General features: G+C 43.4%; 1 long non-coding RNA gene across 2 annotated transcripts; it reads left to right on the top strand.

The window, feature by feature from the left end:
• The first annotated feature begins 1207 nt into the window (after window positions 1-1207).
• On the top strand, window positions 1208-19142 carry LOC127072044 (uncharacterized). Of its 2 annotated transcripts, XR_007785305.1 has the most exons (3): window positions 1208-1613; window positions 17230-17789; window positions 17868-19142. It is a non-coding gene; the product is annotated as an uncharacterized LOC127072044 (long non-coding RNA). The 2 variants fall into 2 exon arrangements; XR_007785304.1 differs by lacking the exon at window positions 1208-1613 and having other exon boundaries at window positions 16226-17789.
• The last annotated feature ends 71 nt before the right edge of the window (window positions 19143-19213 follow it).

Here is a 19213-nt window from a genome sequence, read left to right as displayed (position 1 = left end):
GATATTTTCATCGTCTACAAAGGACTAAAAAGAGAAGAGAAAGAAGTAGAGAGAGAAAGAGAGACAGAGTGTGGGAGAAGAGAAGAGGATGGTCCTAGCTCACAGAGACGGACCTGAATTCCCGTCACGGAAACGAGGTCGACGTATTCCCGACACGGAAGCCAAAGGTAACGATGTCTTTGCGGAGAATGGGTATCGACGTGATATCACACGTGATTCCACGTATATTCCGTGCTCTAGGCTTCCGTCTTCTTCGTATCTCCTCCTATTTCTTCTCAACGGTTTCTCCATACCCGCAAAAATCGAAGTTGGAGAGTATCGATCGTCGCGACGGTATTGACCACCGAGCGATCGAAGGGAACAGTCCTACTCTCGTTCTTAATAAAAAGGACACGTTTCACTTTGCTCGCGTGAACGAGCAAATTCTCGTCCGTATCGGGCCAACACTCCGAATTATGCAAATAATAATCGGGAGAGGAGAAAGGTAGATAGGTAGGTGGGTGGGTGGGTAGGTAGTTAGGTAGGTAGGTAGCTAGGTACGAGTTGGAATCGAGGAGTACGCGGTAATGGCTCGTAAGTAGCGAAATAACGGCTTCCTCTATCTGGATTGTCAAAAGTTACAGACCGCCTACGTTCGCGAAGGCGCGCTTTCACGAGACGCGACTTACATCGGTAATGAGCGTCGACTTAACGCCGAGAAACGGTTAAATTGTTCGCTGCTTGCCATTTCTACTTCTTCGCCGGATCAAATTCCCCCTCGGATAACGATCGTATTTTTCATACGAGACGTTCACCGTTTCGATTTCAAACCGTGGACCTTTCAAATCGTTTCATAGCGACCGATTTCTTTACTTCGGTAGAATCATCTCCTATCTGTTTTTCGAATTATTTTCATTCGATAAAATCGCAAAAAGGACGTTCGATATACTCGTTTCCGTGGAAACGTTCGCGGACATCTTTTTTACAGAATTTTTCAACGGATCCGCATTTCAACGACAGTCCCCTTTAAAAATTGATCGCATTTATTGCCGCTTTTTCCGCGCACGTTTTTCAAAGATGGCCATGCGAAGTTAGACGATGGACGTTTCAAAAAGACAACGCATCAATCCGTAGGATAACAATAGGTCGGAGGTCGAAGTTATTTTCGTAAAGGAAAGAAGCGAGCAGCCCTCGCGAGGGTCGTGCTTGCAGCGCAGTGCGTCAAAGGTACGGCGAAGATGATTGCGAGTCTGCGTTGTTCTATCTCCTCCCTACCGGTTATATATTTTTTCCTACAATCTACAGTCGTCGAAAAGCGTTCTCCGCATGGGAATCATCTTAAGGGTTTTTCAAACTCCTTCACCCTCGTGATCTTTCTACCCTCGAAACATAAATTCCAAAGTGATCGAGAGATTTCGAGGAACGTTGAATCGTCGAACGTTGTAAGCCCTCGAAAGTCGTTTCGATGCCGGAGTGATACATCGTGCGAAAAAGTTGGAGCACGGAGGAAAGAAAGAGGGTGAGAGAGAGAGAGAGAGAGAGAGAGAGAGAGAGAGAGAGAGAGAGAGAGAGAGAGTCGATCGAAGGGTTCATCATCGGGCTGGGATCATGGTCCGTTCGTGGACAAGAACAAGGTAACGTACTTATTGCAAAAGTGTAGCGATAATCCCTCGGCGATGTTCGACCCGGTCTGCATTTACCCTCGACCGCCGGGCACGTGACCTCTTAATCCCTCGAAAAGCCATTTTTCTCTTTCCGCTGCTCTCTCGCCCTTCGTATCAATGTACAGGGATACACCGACGTCTTTGCGTTTCCGAGCTTGGGGCAAAGATTGCGAACATTACGCGACGTCTCTTCCATTCCCGACAATCTCGCTAATGATAATCGCATATTTCTAATTTTTCTTTTCATTACTAAAGCGAGTAAAATACTAGATGCACAAAGGGAGAGAGGAAGAGAGAGAGAGAGAGAGAAGGTTGTAATTCCCATTGCACAGTCGCAAAGATAGCGTTGTAACATATCTTTCGAACGAGATTTCCTTTTGTAGAAACTCATTTGAATATTTTCCGAGTGAAATCGAAGCGGCTCTTACGCGGACGATAAGTAAGCTGGCCGGATTCGTAAGAAAAAGTCCGCTTTGATCGAACGATACACATTTCTCTTCGGAAATAAATGCTTTCATCGTTTTCTCCAAAGAGATATCGCCTTCTCGATAACGTCGCACACGTTGAACGCATTTTCTTGTGTTCTCGATACTCCAGAAAGCGTTATCTATACGTCGAGATCGATTAAACGCTTTTACGGTTCCTCTATGAGGACATTTTCTGCGAGTGAATCGTGTCGCACATGTCGCTGATCATAGAATTATGTCAAAGATGTTACCTTCTTAAAACGGATTATCGAATGGAACGACCAAGAGAGTCTCCGAGAAGCTGAAAAGCTTTGAGCGTTTTGAATCTACATAATTGATCGATTCTTATGTGAACTACGTTCCAAGACAAGCCAAATTTCTCATATTCTTCGAGAGGAACGAGCCAATTAACTTCCTTCGAGACAAGTTTCTCCCTTTTTCTTCTTTCCATATTTTTTGCTAAACTCTCTCTCTCTCTCGTTCTCTTCGACTAGTCGCTTGGCAGCTCAAAGCATACACTCTCGTTTACGTATTCTAAATCGTCTTAGCAATTACGTCGTTAGATCTATACAGTTCAATTAAGTCGACCACCCTATCCTTCCCATCATCATCTCCTATTCCCTTCTCTTTCTCATCCACATTCTCTTGCTGCCATCGCCAACGCCAAGGACGATAACGAGGAGAACGAGGAGGAGGCTCGAATTAGGAGCTCGAGGATTTAATTGCGTCGGCGCACACCAACCCGGACCCAGATAGCATCGGTACGATGAAGGCATTTTGCCGCGAATTACGGCGCTTCGTCTCGCGTTATACTCGACTTCCGAGCGTACACTCGAGCTGGACGTACTCGAGCGACTCAACGATGCCTTTCGATGAAAACGGAGAAGTATAATTCACGGGATAGGCTTTGAGAAGAAACATACGCAAACGATGAAATCATTTCTTCAAAATCGATTCTCTTTCTAATCGTATCATTACCCTTGTATAAATTATTCGGTAAAATTTATGGTTTCGAAAATGGGTAGACAGTTAGGTAGAGAGAGGGAGGGGAGGGAAAACTTGATAACAATGCGTTATCGCGTTATTCCAAGCCACGTAAATAGTTTGTCCGCGTTTAATACGAGAAGACACAAAGCACGAGAATGCTTTCTGCGTTGCGTCGACTAGCTGGCTTTCAGGGACTAGCCACTTGACTCTCGACACGCTCTAAACACGTTTTAGTTTAGCGGTCGAATATTAGAACGCTGCAGTAGAGAACGCCTCGCTCGCAATGGAGGTTGTAAAACGATCAAATAATAACGTCGACTAGTAGTAGACGTTGAATGCAACCAAGTTGTAATTCAAATATACGGAAACGGATGGAATTTTAAATAATCTTACGGAGGAAACGGTTAATCGTTAATAATGATATTAACGAGAATATTTTGACCGGACGCTTTATGCATTTTCCAACGAGAAAGTTTCGTTTAGATCGGTTAATGGATCCCTCTACGAGCTGGTCGAAAGAAGAAAGATAATTTACAAAATCTGTCGGAAAAAGAAAATTTGAAGCGATCGACGTCGAACCGATGGTATAACGGACTACGTGAAAAGGACGAGTTAGTAAGAGTAACTTGGTAGGAGGAGAAGTATCGACGGTGGAGTATATGTACATAGAACGGAGCAGAGTCCATTCCCCCGGTTCGGTGCTAACGACAGTGGTATTCTCCGTCGACCCTCTTCCTCTCTCTCTCTTCTCCTACTCTTCCTCCGAGCCACCATCGGTGGTGTGCAACCCCAGCGTGTGCCATCGGCGCCTCTACTCTCGACGGCGCCCCGGGTCGTAATTAGTTTGTGGCTTCAGACCGGTCTCTGTCAACCTTCTACTCGTTCGCGATAAAAGGAGAGACGATGCTGTTGGCCTGGCTGGCAGCCTAGCTACCCCACGTTAGTCTAGTATATCCCAGAATAGGACTCGGAGAGACGGAGTCGACGATGCTGCCAATGACGAAGAAAACAAGACTCGTCGATGTCGACTACGAGCTGTGACGAGTCGGTTAAAAGCTGATATTAAGGAATATCGAACGAAGATTAATTCGATTAGAAACAAACAGAAAATAATAGAAAAGAAATTAATAAGTGCCGACGAAGAATTTCAGCTGAATTATATATTCACGTTTTGTCTATAAATATCCACGAAAATGAATTTGCCACGGTTATTGACATCCTTTAGAAGTTTATCGCCCCGACGGAGCTCCAGACCTTATGAAAATCTGATCAAACCGCGTCTATATATGGAGACCGAAGCGAATCTCGAGTCAGCCATATCCGCGTATTCTACGTTCGACGGTAATTATCGAAATACGACCCTTGCAGAGTTAGGATGTATTCACGTTTTTTATCCCGTACCGATAACTCTTTTCTCTTTTATCTCGAGCAGTAGGGTCACGAATAAGAAAGAAATAAGACAAAGAAGAATAAGGTAGCGGAACGTTAAAGGAACATAGATCGAAGAGAAGTATCGTCGAATATCGGCCAGTGTCCCATGAGAGAGAGAGAGAATAAATTGATTCCGAAATGCAGCGTCTGTTATCCGAGAACTCTTCCTTTAGTTTTCTTCCGTTCGCTCTGCCACGAAAGAAGTTGGCAGGAAGGGAGTTCGCAAACGATTACCCTCCGCCTCCTTCAGCTCTCTCTCTCTCTGTCTCTTTCTCTTCTAGAGGCAACAGAAACGACAGAGACGATATGGAACGTTCTGACTGAATAGACCATACGACGCGGTTACCTTCTTCGAAAGGGACTACGGTAGCTGGGGCTCGTCGAGCTCCGTGTTCTCTCCTTTTCTCTTCCTTTCCAGCTCTCCTTCTCCTTCTCCTCCCACCTCCCACTGACACCGCTCTAGCTCCGAGCATCGTGGCGAAACTTTCTCGAGAGTGGCTACTCGGAGGAGGAAGAGAAGGAGATGGAAAGAAAGATGTGTGTGTGTGTGTGTGTGTGTATGTGCGCGCGTATAGGAGCTATACGAAGATGAAGAGAGTACGGAGGAAGAACGAGACGGAGATGCTGGAGATGGAGCTAGTTCTAGTGCTACTGCTACCAGTGCAGCGGTACTACCGGTGCCAGTGGTACGAGCTTATATTCATGGAGACAGCGCCAGATGTGCAGTAACGGTGCTTGGACGTTGAACGTCCCTCTCTCTGCTTCCAAAACGATATTTCTCCTACCTCGGACACGTTTATCGTTCCTCGCGTCGCGCTGCACCAGTAAAGAAGAACCACGTTCCGGCACGTAGTTCTCTCTCTCTCTCTCTCTCTCTCTCTCTCGAGCCCTCTTTCCATCCTCCTATCTCTCCCTCCTCTCTCTCTCTCGATTCGTAACCTCGCGGAAATTCTCCGAATTCGACCGCGACGAACGAATTTGAATTCTCCGCCCTTGCAACACCGCTACAGATTGGATTTTGATTAATCAATTTCGTCGTTTAATAAAAAGGCAATAAAAGAACGAAAGAAAAACACTGTATCCACGTCCCCGATTTTCTTCTTTGGTCTCGTCATAGATATTTACGACTCGTACATTTTTTATACGGTCCGTCGTAAGAAAGATCTTAGGTACCCTTTGCGAATATTCCCTTCGTATCTCGACGTTAAAAAGATTTTTCTTCTCAATTATGACCGTTTCTATTCAACAGGTAGCTCTGTTCGTAAAGTTATAATCTTTTTTGAAATATGATTTCAAGTTAGATCGATGCTAACTGATTCGAAGAATACAAGTTCCATAAGTAAATTTAGAAAAGCAGATTACATCTCATGCGTTATTAATATTAATGCTTCCATCATCCGGATCGCGTTCGTACGATCTCACAGAGAAGTTGTAATCAAAATTCATTTAAATGCAGGAGAAACGGCTAAGCCGAAATTATTAGCGAGTTTTAGTATTAAAGGACTCTGGATAAATTGCGAATGCGATCTAATACGATAGAGATTAATTCTAGTTGAAATTAATTTTGCAAAAATGCGTTCTCCGGTTACAAAGCGGATCAGAAATTTCGAAAGTTCGATTTTCGTTCGAGCAAATTCGTTTCGGATGTTCTCACCTCTCATCGAATGCTATATAATAGGGAAAAGCTTAACGTTCGTTCCGCGTTATGTTTCGCTTCGTAAAAGAAACTCAATATATTTTCGCAAAGGAAAATCTTCCGACGAGATTTTCGTACGTTCGCTTTGAAATCGAGCAAAATATAAATTCTCTTACGGCGAATCGAATACAGTTCATTGAAATGATTCACTTTCGTCGAACTGTTACACTCTTTATAGAATGCGTTCCCTCGAGAATGCGAACATATGAAACGCGAAATCTTCCAGAATCTCATTTCATTTCGCTATGTAGGTTTTCGTATTCCCACTGTATCTATGTACTTACGTACGTACGTATTAAACGTGTCTCTTCCGTTTTCCTTATCAAGATTCTTCCCCGTGGATTTATTTCCAAATACAAAGAAAGCAGTGGAATAGGTTAGGTGCTTTTTCAAGAAAGAAAACTTCAAATCTTTTCTCCGAGATAGAAGAAATACGAAAGAAGAAGAAGAAGAAGAAGAAGAAGAAGAAGAAGAAGAAGAAATTTTACTGGAAGAGTAAGAGAGGCGTCTCACCGTAAAATTCATCATCTCCTTCCTCGGACGTCGTCCGAGATCCTAGATCAAGCGTCCTCGTACCGCGTTGAGGAAGCTAATCGATTAAACTTTAATAACAATTGTGTACCGGGATGGCCAAGACCTTTCGAATCTCACCGACTCGATGGATGTTAAGCCTTCTTGATTTCCCAATTTTCATAGAAACAAAGAAGAATTTATGTTCGTCGAAATCCTATTCCATTTACCAAATAGAAACGGGTAAAACGCTGTTTGCGTTTATTATGTGAGACACGTATCGAATATTCCTTTCGAATGATCATTTCTATCACGTACGTCGGATCAAGGATATGAGAGAAGTGAGATCGAAGAACACGTCGAAAGTAAGAAACACGTGTAAAGTGTCCTGCAAATATAATTTGTTTCTTCCCTCGGCCCTAAGGTGGCTTTTTTATCTTCTTCTTGGAGAGATCGCTTTGAGATTGCGGTAGTTACCTACGTGTTGCATGTACCCACGCATTTAATCGACACTTTGAAATGTATCGTTCCTTCCAAATAAATTTAATACAAAATTCTATCCTACCGACTCGTAAAATTTACATCGATGCGACTAAATAATAAAGTGGTATCTGAAAAATCGTTCTACATCCTTTGATCGTCGATTTGTCTTTCTAGAGGCGAACTATTTATTGACTTTTCCTGCAAAATTCTCAATATCACCGGGGAGATCGAAGTGGTGAATCAACCGTGGAGCTTACAAACGAGAAAGTTAGCTCGATGAACGAACGCAGCAGCGTATAGTAACGTCCCCGTGGCCTGGCTCCTACTCCACGCTCGCTTTCCTGGTACTTTCCCGTCCTCTCTTCTTCTTTCTTACTATCTCTTCTTGCACATCGTTTCGCTGTACTTCTCTTTCTTTCACGGCAAACGTACCAGTCGTAGTCGCACGGCTCGAGTTAGATCGAGTTTATCGCCGTTCGTTGCGTCGTCGTAAACAAGCCGACCGAATTTTCCAAGTATACGTCGGTGAAGAGAGAAAGGAAAAATGAGGAACGTTAACGACCTTTTTTCCTCTCCCTCTCTTTTATTCCTTATGACGCCGTACTTCCGTAGACAAAGATGGAAAATTCATATTTCTCCTTCGATACATCGACCATCGTCAAATTTGATTTTAAGTATGATGGCTTCCATTTCCATCGGCGTACCTGGAAAATCGGCTAGTACCGTTCCGTATTTTCTACGCCGCTATTATTCATGCTGTCTGTAAAGTAAGCAGGGAGGATGGCGTGTTTTCACGCTTTGTTTGTTCGTCGTATCTCGACGAGCAATCGGATGGAACGAACAAACGTGCTTCTCCCGAATGAAAACAACTTAAATTTCCCTGGGGTATTCCGTCGCGTTTAATAATTTTGCTGTATATCGATATATCGCGCCGTACCGTTCTTTACCATTCGATCTCTTTACCATTTCGAAAGAAAACCGGCGAATCTTTACACGTTCGTTACGTCGTATTTGTGCGGATGACGCCTCTTACCGAAGTAAAGTACTCGACTTGAAACAGATTTGAAGTAATAATTATATAAACTCTGCTTCCTCTGTCTCCCTCTTTCCGTCGCAATTTCCCTTTGTGGAAGTCGTTTCATGAATTTTCTTTGTACATTTTTCTCTCGTCAAAAGAATGCGCTTTAAAAACGTTTGCGTCACCGAATAAAACAATGATACTTTGACAATATTTCTATTTACTCGCCGTGATAGCTTTTTTATATTCTGCCGTTGCGTAAAAATTTCCAGTGTGGCATTAAAAGACAAAAGAACCAAAAGGAAAAAGAAAAACAAAGAAAAGAAGAAAACGAATACCTAAAGTGCGTCTCTCTGAAAAAGCCCAGCTGCCACGACAACTGCGGCAATCGAGGATTAAAAACGTGCCATTTTTAAAGCGGAATTCTTGTTATTACATCGGGCAGGATGACTTATTGTATCGTGCTAACATCGCGCGTTCGGTCGTCGGGCAAGTTTTAACGAGAATCGCGATGTATTTTCCGAAGTGCCGGCCGTAAAGCGATGGAAGTGCCTGTAGCCAGGTGGGGGAAATTGCAGTACTAGCAATTTGCGAATATTATCCAGGAGAAAGACAGAGAAAGAGAGAGAGAAAGAGAAAGCAAAGACGTTTGGCAACGAAAAAGAGAAAACATTCTTTCGAATTACTAGTAGCGACGATGACTACGTTCGCCGACCGAACGAAATTGTATTATCAGAAAATTGTTCGTGCCTCTTTTCTCTCCCCGGGAAAGCGCGATGACTTTCTTTGTGCTAATAATGAATTTCCGTTGGTAGATCAAACCGTGTGACGATCTATAAAGAAACTTTATTACCTATCGAGTACTTTTTCATATCTTATCCTTAGATGCGTTTGAACGCAAAAGACATTCGTAATGTTTTTTCTACGCGTGAAAAACTTGTCGACGCAGAAAACCGTCTCATTTTTGACACTTTCGTTGTTCGCGCTACGTCGACTGCCCTTGGACGTTCCCTCGTCGACTCCGAGTCTCTTCCACGATTTCAATTCGCTAGAGAATTCCGCGAAAAAATATTTTCTAAAGAGAAAAGGGCAACAGAGACTTTTGCGAAACTTTAAACTCCTTGAAACGTATTCGAGAAAAAGCTTGGAACGAGGCGACAAAGATGCTGCGAGTCAAATTTCTTTAAAATTTCTCGGATTCTCCAAGAAGGCAGCTGTCAAAGTATAAAAGGCGAACGCATCTAAAGTCGATCTGGCTATCAGTCGGAGAGACATTTCTCTCTCGCGAAAATAAAAGTATCTTACGTAACAGAATCCTTGTCACTCTTTTTCCTACTCCCTTCGTCTCTCTCCCTTACGTTTCATTCGCACTCCGTCCTTTGGCCAATAAAAATTCGATAAACGAAACGCTAACGCGACTTCTTGATTAGATTAACCGAACTTTCAGTAGAAGAGTTTAAATATAGTCGGACGTAAATTCTGAAGAAGCAGAATTTATTAAAATAAATAATTTTGACTCGATACCGATTATTCTTGTCCGTGATCCAAGAATTTGAACGGAGAAACGAAAACATCGAAGCTCGATTGTAACAGAGTTAACCCCTTTTTCGAATGAACTTTCTATTAACTATATCCTTTTGCGCGCGCGAGACTGTAATAAAAAATAGAAAAGATAAAAAAATCAAAGATGTCTGTCGAGTTTTAGTAATCGTTAAAGGATCTCTCTCTCTCTCTCTCTCTCTTTCTCTCTCGAGTATCGTGAAGGTCGCGCTTCGCTGGTGAAATACTTGAAAACAACCCCGAGAAACTCGCTTACGTGTCCGTAACAGTGTTGTTTGTACGACTTTTAATTTTCCGTTTCTCTTTTTCAAGACATACGGCGGGTATTCTCATGCCGTGGAAAATAAACCTCGAAAAGTTTTCTAATTTTCGCGAGCACTTCCTTTGATTCCACCATTCGTGCTCGAAGGAACGACCGAAACTGAAACTAAATTGTGAGAAAAGGAAGGGAAAAAAGCGTCGGTAATATTCATTCGAAGCAACATGCATTCTTCGATCTGCAACGCATATATGGAGTTTGGAATTCGTATGTAAATGCACATGTAGGAGTTCCGCTCGCGCATCTATGAATATGCATTGTAAAACGTTTCAAAGGTGGCTTTCGAGCGCGCGTTTCAACGCTTCTTATTAATTTTTCTCTTTCTTTTTTGCTATAGTTTACCATAAAAAATGCGAATATAGGTACCTACGTGATATGTCACGTATAATACGAGCTTAAGATAAAGGAGAGAGACAAGTCACGAAACGGATATTCGAGGATGATGCGAGCATTGAAAAATAATTTTATCCAGGACCCATCCAAGGCCCCGTCGAATTTATTTAACAACGTTCGTCACGTCGAGCGATCTATCGTGGGGCTTAAGGCAAAGCCTCGACCCGAAGTGGAGTCGGTGCTCTTTGGGATTTATAGCATTATCGAGCATAGGTTTCGCGGCTTTCGAACGCACGCTAGATAAACGAGAGACGGAGACAGAGAGAAAGAGGGAACATAGGCGGTCTCCTTGAGGGGACGAAGAAGTCTTATCCCGATTCTTCTTATACTCCACTTAACCAGACGATGCTCGTCGACTCTATTGGCTCTCTTTGAATCTCGATATCGTTCGAGAAATATGTCTAATAAATTCCAAGATGGTTTGAGAAGAAAGCAAAAATCCAGAGCTATGTAGGTATTAGTTATCGCCTTTAAAACGAATTCTACTCCGAGTAAAATCCTTATTGCAAATTCTTAGTGATTTTCAGATTAATTTCAAGCTGCGCAAGCTCTCTCTCTCTCTCTCTCTCTCTCTCTCTCTCTCTCTCTCTCTCGCGTACGCGCGGAAATGTAAGCTCGTGGAAATTTCAACGCATCTCACGTGTTTCTCGTACGCAAGCGAATTTCTTTGGTGAATAGACCGGAAACAAGAAACCAGTGAAACTTTTTCTCTCGATAATATTCCATCTCTTTTCAAGAAGATAGCGATGTCCGGACCCATGGCTCCTTTTTATTAAACGAATGCCAATTTTATCGGAATATCGAGCGTCCGATGGTATGTCCTCGAAGAATCTTTGTACCTTTTCTCCAAGGATACGTGCGTTCCGGCGTGATGTACTCCTTCCAACGGAATTTCGTTTCTCCTTTTACTCTCTCTCTCTCTCTCTCTCTCTTTCTCTCTTTCTCTTCGTGATTTTCCGTCTTCGAGATGAAAATCGAACGGAAAAGGGAGTACCGTAAAGATGCGTCTTTTCTTTCCGTTGACTCTCTTTGGTGCAGTATCTCGCGATTATTTTATCGGCAACGCGAACGATTTTCAGCGAAACGCGATTCGTCCTTGTAATCAGCTGACAGGTGGATTCGAGAGCTCGGCAAACCGCAAAGAGAGAAAGAGAAAGAGAGGGAAAACGGCCTTTGTCCTCTTTTCCGCGACCAATTTGTCTTCCAGCAGGACACGCCTTTTAATTTAACGAGTGCCACTTTCATCGGAATATCGATGCTGAATCGCGTTTTATTGCTTCGACTCGAACGACGCCCACGTTCATTCGTTTCTCCTTCTCTCCCTTCGTTCATCCGTTTGGAGCCTCCTCTCTCTCTCTCTCTCTCTCGTTATATATATATATATATCGGCCCTTTTTCTTTAACGAGAACACATTCGATCGACGATCGACCAAAAAACGACATTTTCCACTCGACAACAGGAAAAAACTGTAAAAGCGCGATCTCGAGAGCTCGATCGCGCGCGTTTTTGCGCTCGATATTTTTATCAATTGAACTACTTTGTCCTTTGAGCCGCGTCGTTCGAGTGCTTTTCTCTCTCTCTCTCTGCCCCTGTCTCCGCCTCTCTTCGTCGTTTCGAGTTAATCTCGTGAACGAACGAACGAAGATCAATTTTTCTCTGAGTAGATAGCGGAGCCAGGAAATCATTTACATACGAATGAAAGGATCCGTGTTACGCGTCGGTGTGTATATGAATAAATTTCTCCGTGCTCGCGATTGTCCTATTTCCTTCCATTCTACCGTGAAGAATCAATATTTATCGATAGGCGGATAAGGATAAGGACTCGTTTCACGTAAATCGCTTTTAAAAGGATGCCCTTTATCGGGAGTACGCGCGCGAACGCTTTATCTTTCCGTACCACGTGTAGAATAGTGTTCGCTCATCGAGCGCAATCTTACGGACAGCCGAGCCGAACGTCCAAGTTAATCCGTGAAATTTATCTCTCGCCTCTTTTCGCGACAAATTCCTTTATTCTCCCTTTACCCTTGACGGCATTGCCACAAAGATCTACGATCGAAGATTTACGAGTTTTTCGATATTTCATCCTCGTATATAATCGATCGTAAATAAATAACTTTGGGTATCATTTTGGAAAAAAAGTCGTACGTATTTTTTCGACGTAAGACGATCGCTTGAGATTCATCCTAGGACCCATCGAAAGAGTATCGGCTTGTCCGAGAGAAAAGGGATTGGGAATTTGGCCTTTGCTCTTTTACCCGGCAAATCGAGTCTCCATAAGCGGATGGTAGATACGTTCGAGAGAGAGAGAAAGAGAGAGAGGTGCCTACCGACCTGGTTTCGAGGACGGAAGGCGTTATAAAGGGGACCTAAGGATCGGCCGTAATTAATTCGTCGACGCAATGATGTCCGTCTTTCGTAAGTAGAGCCGAGAGAACCGATCCATCCTCTTTCTCATCCCTCGCACCCTCTTTCCGTCTCATCCCTTCTAACTCCGTCCCTCTCCCTCTCTTGGTCCAACTCCTTCTCATCCACCTTCTTTTTCTCTCTTTCCCTCACGGACCATCGGCAAAGTTCGTTCGTAGAGTTTAAGCAGGGCTCGCTATCGACCTGACGAGCAACCTCGGCGTCTGCGTCGACGTGTGCGTCGCGCAGACGCCCCGACACGGTCCGGGTTCTCCAATCGATTTCAGATTTTACAGCATAACGAGGCCGACTGCTGCCCAAAAATTCCTCTACACGCATCCTCCCTTTCTCCGTTCTTCTCTCACTCTCACTCCTCGTCCGAATTATCCGATCGACGACAATATTCTTTTCGATGCGAAATCGCGATCGTTGCATTTCCTTTTCCCGACCTTTCTCAGTTCCTTCGACATAAATCCACTTGGTGAAAAGCTATCGTCGTATTTGGATATACGTGAATATCGATGTTCGATCTCGATCGTCGAACCGATGGAAATGGCGGACATTTCAAGTCGTAGGACATCTTATCCATCGAGGATTTACGTATCTCCGCGGAAGTATCACTCCTTTTTTATCTCGAAATCGAAAAATTGCTACTTTTATGTGGCTTACGCGAAAGAAGATTCTGATTAGCATCCAATCGATTTCTCGGTCATAGACCGAGAATTCTCTAGGTTAACGAAGCCAGCCAGCGTCTTGACAAAGAGATCTCTTCCTCTCCTCTTATCGTTTCTTTACAAAGAAGAAATCCGAGCTAGTTTCTCTTCGATCGAAACTAAGGTCGTAGAGACGTGGAAGGATTATTAAAACAAATCCTATATCCTTCGTTATTCAACGTCCCTTCGTTGAACAAATCTGTGTGTCGTTTTCGTCGATGAAAAAAAGAGGAGAAATAGAGCAGGCCGATTTTTTCAAATAAAACGTTAATTTTTATTGGCTTCCTAGCGTAGGTGGTCGATCCCAAAGGATCGAATGCTCTCCCGAACGAGGGCCGAATGAAAATTCAATTCGATTCGATTAGTGGAAGCAAAGAGAACGCTCGTACCCGTGCCAGGAATTCTCAAACGAGTGATTCTTTTCTCCAAATTTTTAGCAAATCGTTAAAAGTTTTTTTTTTTTCGAATAAAATGCGTACGTATGCACAAACGTACATGGACGGACGCGGATATGGGATTATAACGTGTAGCCAATTCGAGATGAACGAACGATTTGCCAAAGACTTTTCTCGTGTCCATTTTGTCTCGCGTATCCAATGGAAACGCATCGAGATGGATGAAACGAAAGAGGTTGGAGTAGCGCCGAGGGTGGTGTCGACTCGTGAAAAAGGAAGACGAGGAATTTTCGTGATCCGTCCTTTTATACGGGCGTCGTCGCGCGAAGAAACCGATGCCGACGGTAAATAAATGGTCTGCCGTGTCGGTGAATTATCGTCCGTAAGCGTCTAAAGAAGAAGGTAAATAAAAACGAATAAGCGAGACTACGATCCGATGACAAAGCGGCCGATTCTGTCGTCGTCCTTCTTATGCTCCTCCTCCACCCCTTTCTCGTTTCGAGGATCTATGTGAAAAAGAGAAGAAAAAAAGAGAAAAGCAAAAAACAAAAAGAGACGAGTAAAGTTGTACGAAAGGAGCGCGGAATTAAAAGTGGACTTTTACATGGCACTTAAACGCTTTTAAAATTGCAACTGTAAATATATTTGTAAGTTTCTTTGAAAGACCGCAAACGACCAAAGGCCATCGGTCGTTTGCTCTTTTTCTTATCAAAACTTTCTTCCTCCTCTTTGAATCCTCGAACGCGGACCGGGTTCTCTCGTCAAATTAGATCGTACTATTTTGAATAGGAAAGTACGTAAAGCTCGCCGTATTTATATTTGGATTCCATTAGAGGGGAGCGACCGACCATCGGATTACTTGGCTGGGAGCAAAGAGTTTCTCTAATGTATTCTACGAATCGCGTAATTATCTGCCAATGTTCGGAAGAATCGAATATTGAAAGGACTCCGTTAGTGTCGGCTATTATTACCGTGTCGGATCCATCCTGGATTATCCAGGTCGAATGGACGTAACTCTCTTTACGACGTCATTAAGGTCGATAAACCGATACGTAATACCGTACTTTTCATCTTTCCTTCTACCGTTTAATTTACTACCTATCAACTTTGCGAAGACGCCTTAAATCCGAAACCTCCTTTCTCTCCGTCTGCCTGTTTAAACGATACTCGACACCAAACTTTCAAAGTGGTCGCGGATCAAATTCCTCGATCGAAAAGTTCGATCGGTCAGAGAGAGAAAAGAGGTATGAGGCGGCGAGAGAATGCATACGTCGTTAAATCGAAAAGGACGAACCGCAAACCGTCGATACTACCGCATTACGCACGGTTAGCAATAAGCGTTGAACGTTTACATATCGGATCGACTCTAATTTACAAAGCCCACGTTCGCTTTGATCTGCGAGCGACGTCGACACTTCATCGAACCATTCGTATTAGCGTACGAACGAAAGAGAAAGAGCTAAATGGATGGATGGACGGATGGACGGACGGACGGACGGACGGATGGATACATAGATAGATAGATGGATGGACAGAGAGAGAGAGAGAGAGAGAGAGAGAGAGAGAGAGAGAGAGAGAGAGAGAATGAGAGGGACGGAGGAGGGGAACTGAGAGCCAATCCGGCGAAGCGACTCGTATTGCAAATTGGGTTAAATCTGAAATCTTGGTAGTCCTGTTCATCCTCTCCCTGCCTTCCGACCCGAACAGCGAATCGGTAGAACGAGCGAGCCATCGATTATTCGTGCGTGTGCGGTTGGCTCTTTGAAGCGTAGAGAAGCCTGAACCGAGGTCAGGGCTGACTTGAAAAAAATAACGTCTACCCCGATGAAACCCTCGAATTCGGTTTATCGTTCGTTCCAAGAGAAAGGATCGTTTGCTTTCTACGTTGTTTGATTCGGTGCTGGCGAACACGGTGTACGAGAAAATGCACCCTGTACTAGACAATTTATTACGTTTTCCACAGACGTACCTTAGTCGCTGAGAAACAGTATCGTCCCTTCTGTTTACGAGAATACCCTCGTCCAGCGTTTACGGTTGCCGTACGCTCACAGATACTATACTTATCGGCGTGTAAAGCGGTCAAAAAGGTCGCTCGTTGTTGACTAACGAGAGCGACTACTACACGGACGCGAGTAGGTAATCGTCTATGAAATATTTTCTAGTTTTTGTTGTCCGTCGAACGTTGTCGAAAGTATAAAAAAAAAAAAGGAAAATAAACCGATTCGAAAGAGAATACTTCTACTTACACGAGATAATTCACACAAAACGCTGCGTATCGTCCCAAGTATGGTAGATGTAGAAACGATCGTGAAAATAGAAGAGAAAAAGTACAAAAGATGGCGCGCGTACCGGAGAAAAAGAAAAAGCAGGAAGAGAAGAAGAAAGAAGAGAGAGTATTTTTCGGATGGGATTTATCTTCCCCCGATTGTCCGTGAATTCGAACGACTAAATCACGCGAATTTCATTTCTGTCCGACTCGAGGACATTACCGTTCGTTTCTACGGTTCTGTGAGCGAGGAACGATCCCCGGTCCCTTCGTCTCCGGTCATCGCCGCTGATATCGGCCGTTTTTCTTCTCGGCAAACTGCCTTCTCTTCGTTCCGGAGGGACGGTGGCGCAAACCTGGCGGACACCCTTAATTGCCTTTCCCCGAAAAGCTGCTGGTGCTTCCACCGAAAGCTAAAAAATTCTTCCCACGCGATCTCTTAAAGCACTGCGAGAAAATCCCTTTCCTTTCTCTTAGGAGAACTTATATTCCCCTGTACCGTTGACACCCTCGGCTCTCGAGTTCTATTAAAGTATACGATCTTGCTACTCGTGTGTCGAAATAAAAAGGCAAAGTCATTTTTTCTTACTTTCAATCGGCCCCAAATTAATGGACTATTTTTACGGCGCTCGATAACGTCGTAACCGTCGTTTTTCTTCGTAAATTACAAACGCGAGTATGTAGGACGACCTTTTCGTCTTATTCTTACTTAAAAATTTCTTCGATACGAAATGAAACGTTAATTAGTTCCAATACGCTTGGGCTTTAGTAAAAAAATTCTCGGAGAGTTTCTTTTGAAACAGCAGCTCTTTCTCTCTCTCTCGCTCTCGCTCCCTCTTTATCGAAAAAAGAGTCTGCTCGCTTACGTCGTACGCTCCGTATCAGAAAATCTTGGTAATGCGATTCCTAACGAAGTCGATTCAAAGCGATGGCGTACGTTGTAGGACGTGCGATTGACAGGAAATTAGTTCTCGACTATCATCGTCAAATTACGGAAATCAATCCGCATCGCTTGTCATCGTACGTTCGATACTACGCAAACGAGAATTGGAAATGATGATAGAACATAGACGCGCACGACACACGGATTTCAAACGACAAAGTTCCCACAGCGAAGCGAGTCCTGCAAGTATCGAATTCTCGAATCGTCTGTCGTGACTTCCCAACTCGGCGTTCGATCGACTTGTGTCGAAAGGATGACAAACTCTACGTATATACGTCGGAGGAAAGGTAAACTCGCTAGAGGGAATAACGATATATCTATGTACGAAATAAAGGAAAACATAAATAAAGCGTTGCGATTATCGTTATCGTTGTTTCTTCGAAACTTACGTAAATAAAGAAAGAAACTAACGTAGAAGAAGGACGGGGAAAGAAAAGGACGGAAAAATCGTGGAGAAACGAGATCCGGCTTCGTTCTTGGATAGCGCTGACGATCGAACGAGGAAAGTGGAACACGCATAATGCATGCCTGTGTAACTTGATCCTTCTCTATAGATATAAGGTAGATACTTATTATTTACTGTCAGGTATGCTGTACATAATAATTCATTTGCCTTACAAATATTATATAAAATTACAGTCGATCACGGAGGATAGCCCCTCGTACACACACCGTCTCGGAGGACGCACACGTATGATCCACACGGGCGCGCGCGAGGGAACACGCAAAATATACTTTTAAGCGGCCACACGCATATTGTACAAGTGAAAGAACGTTGTACCAGGCTCGCGGATCGAAGTCGGTAAACCTTCCGATTAAAGTAACATACATACATATACGACGACGCCTATGGATATCTTTCTGTCTGTCTCTATTTCTGTGTGAAAATGCGTGTATGTTTGTGTACGGTTAACGAGCGTGTTCGAACACGGAACACGGCCGTTCCTCTTCGTTACCCTTAATCTCCCTCGTTCTTTAACCAACTGTCTTCCTCTCTCTAACCCAAGAGTCCAAGTCGATTGATCTTTCTCGACGTCTAGTGCCTTCGATCGCGAGTCAGGAAGCAAGTGACAACCAAGGAAGGAAGGAAGGAAGGAAGAAACGAAGCAAGGAGCAAGAAAACAAAATAGATGAAAAAATGAAAACAAAGTAGGAAGAATCTCTCTTCCGCGACGCCTACTCGGACTTTTCTCCTTATCGCTTCTTTATTTTCTCTCTCGCTTTCTCTTTCTCCCTTTAGAAATGGTAGAATCTAGAAATACAAGTAGTAACTCGGGAAAGTAGGAAAAAATGTGCGACAAGCTTTTTTCCTCCTATTTTCTAGAGCTATGGTATTTATTGTTAGTTGAACATCGAGCCACTACGTAACCACTACCATCGCCGGCGTTAACGGGGAGCAGCAAGATGAAGTGGAAAAGAAAGAAAAAAAAGAAAGAGAAAAAAGAAAAAAAAAGAAAAGAAAAGAAAAAAGGAAAAGACAGGAAAAAAAACGAATGTTCCACGTCGTCACGCTTCGATCGTCCGTGACGTCCTTCCCGTTATGTCCCTCGGCAAACTCTGGTAAACCCTGTCGGCCCATTTCACGGTTCTTTGCTCGCGAGATTCACGGTGATTAGGGTGCGAACGCGCGGTCAAATGTAAAAAAAACGAGATGTTGCCTCGTCGTTGAAAAGACGTTCGAAAAGTGACGTAGAATGAAGAAAGAACAAAGAGAGATCCGAGATTTTCGCCCTTACGATTGTTTCACGACTGGAGAAGAAATAATTGAAATCGTTGAATGAAAAATTGCAATTTTATCCGACGAAAACGTCGCACGATTCGTACGAGAAAAATCAAAAAGTAATACTATTCTTCCTAGATAGTACTAGTCTATTAAAAAACGAGAGAAAGAGAGAGGGGGGAGGGAGAGAAAGAGAGAGTACAAAAACGGGTTAGTCTAGCGAAAAAAAGAAAGACGGTATATACATATACATACATATACATAA

The sequence above is a fragment of the Vespula vulgaris genome, chromosome 1, assembly GCF_905475345.1.
Source record: "Vespula vulgaris chromosome 1, iyVesVulg1.1, whole genome shotgun sequence".
NCBI lineage: Eukaryota > Metazoa > Arthropoda > Insecta > Hymenoptera > Vespidae > Vespula > Vespula vulgaris.
The sequence above is the reverse complement of the archived record's forward strand: the minus strand, read 5'-3'. Positions and strand labels throughout refer to the sequence as shown.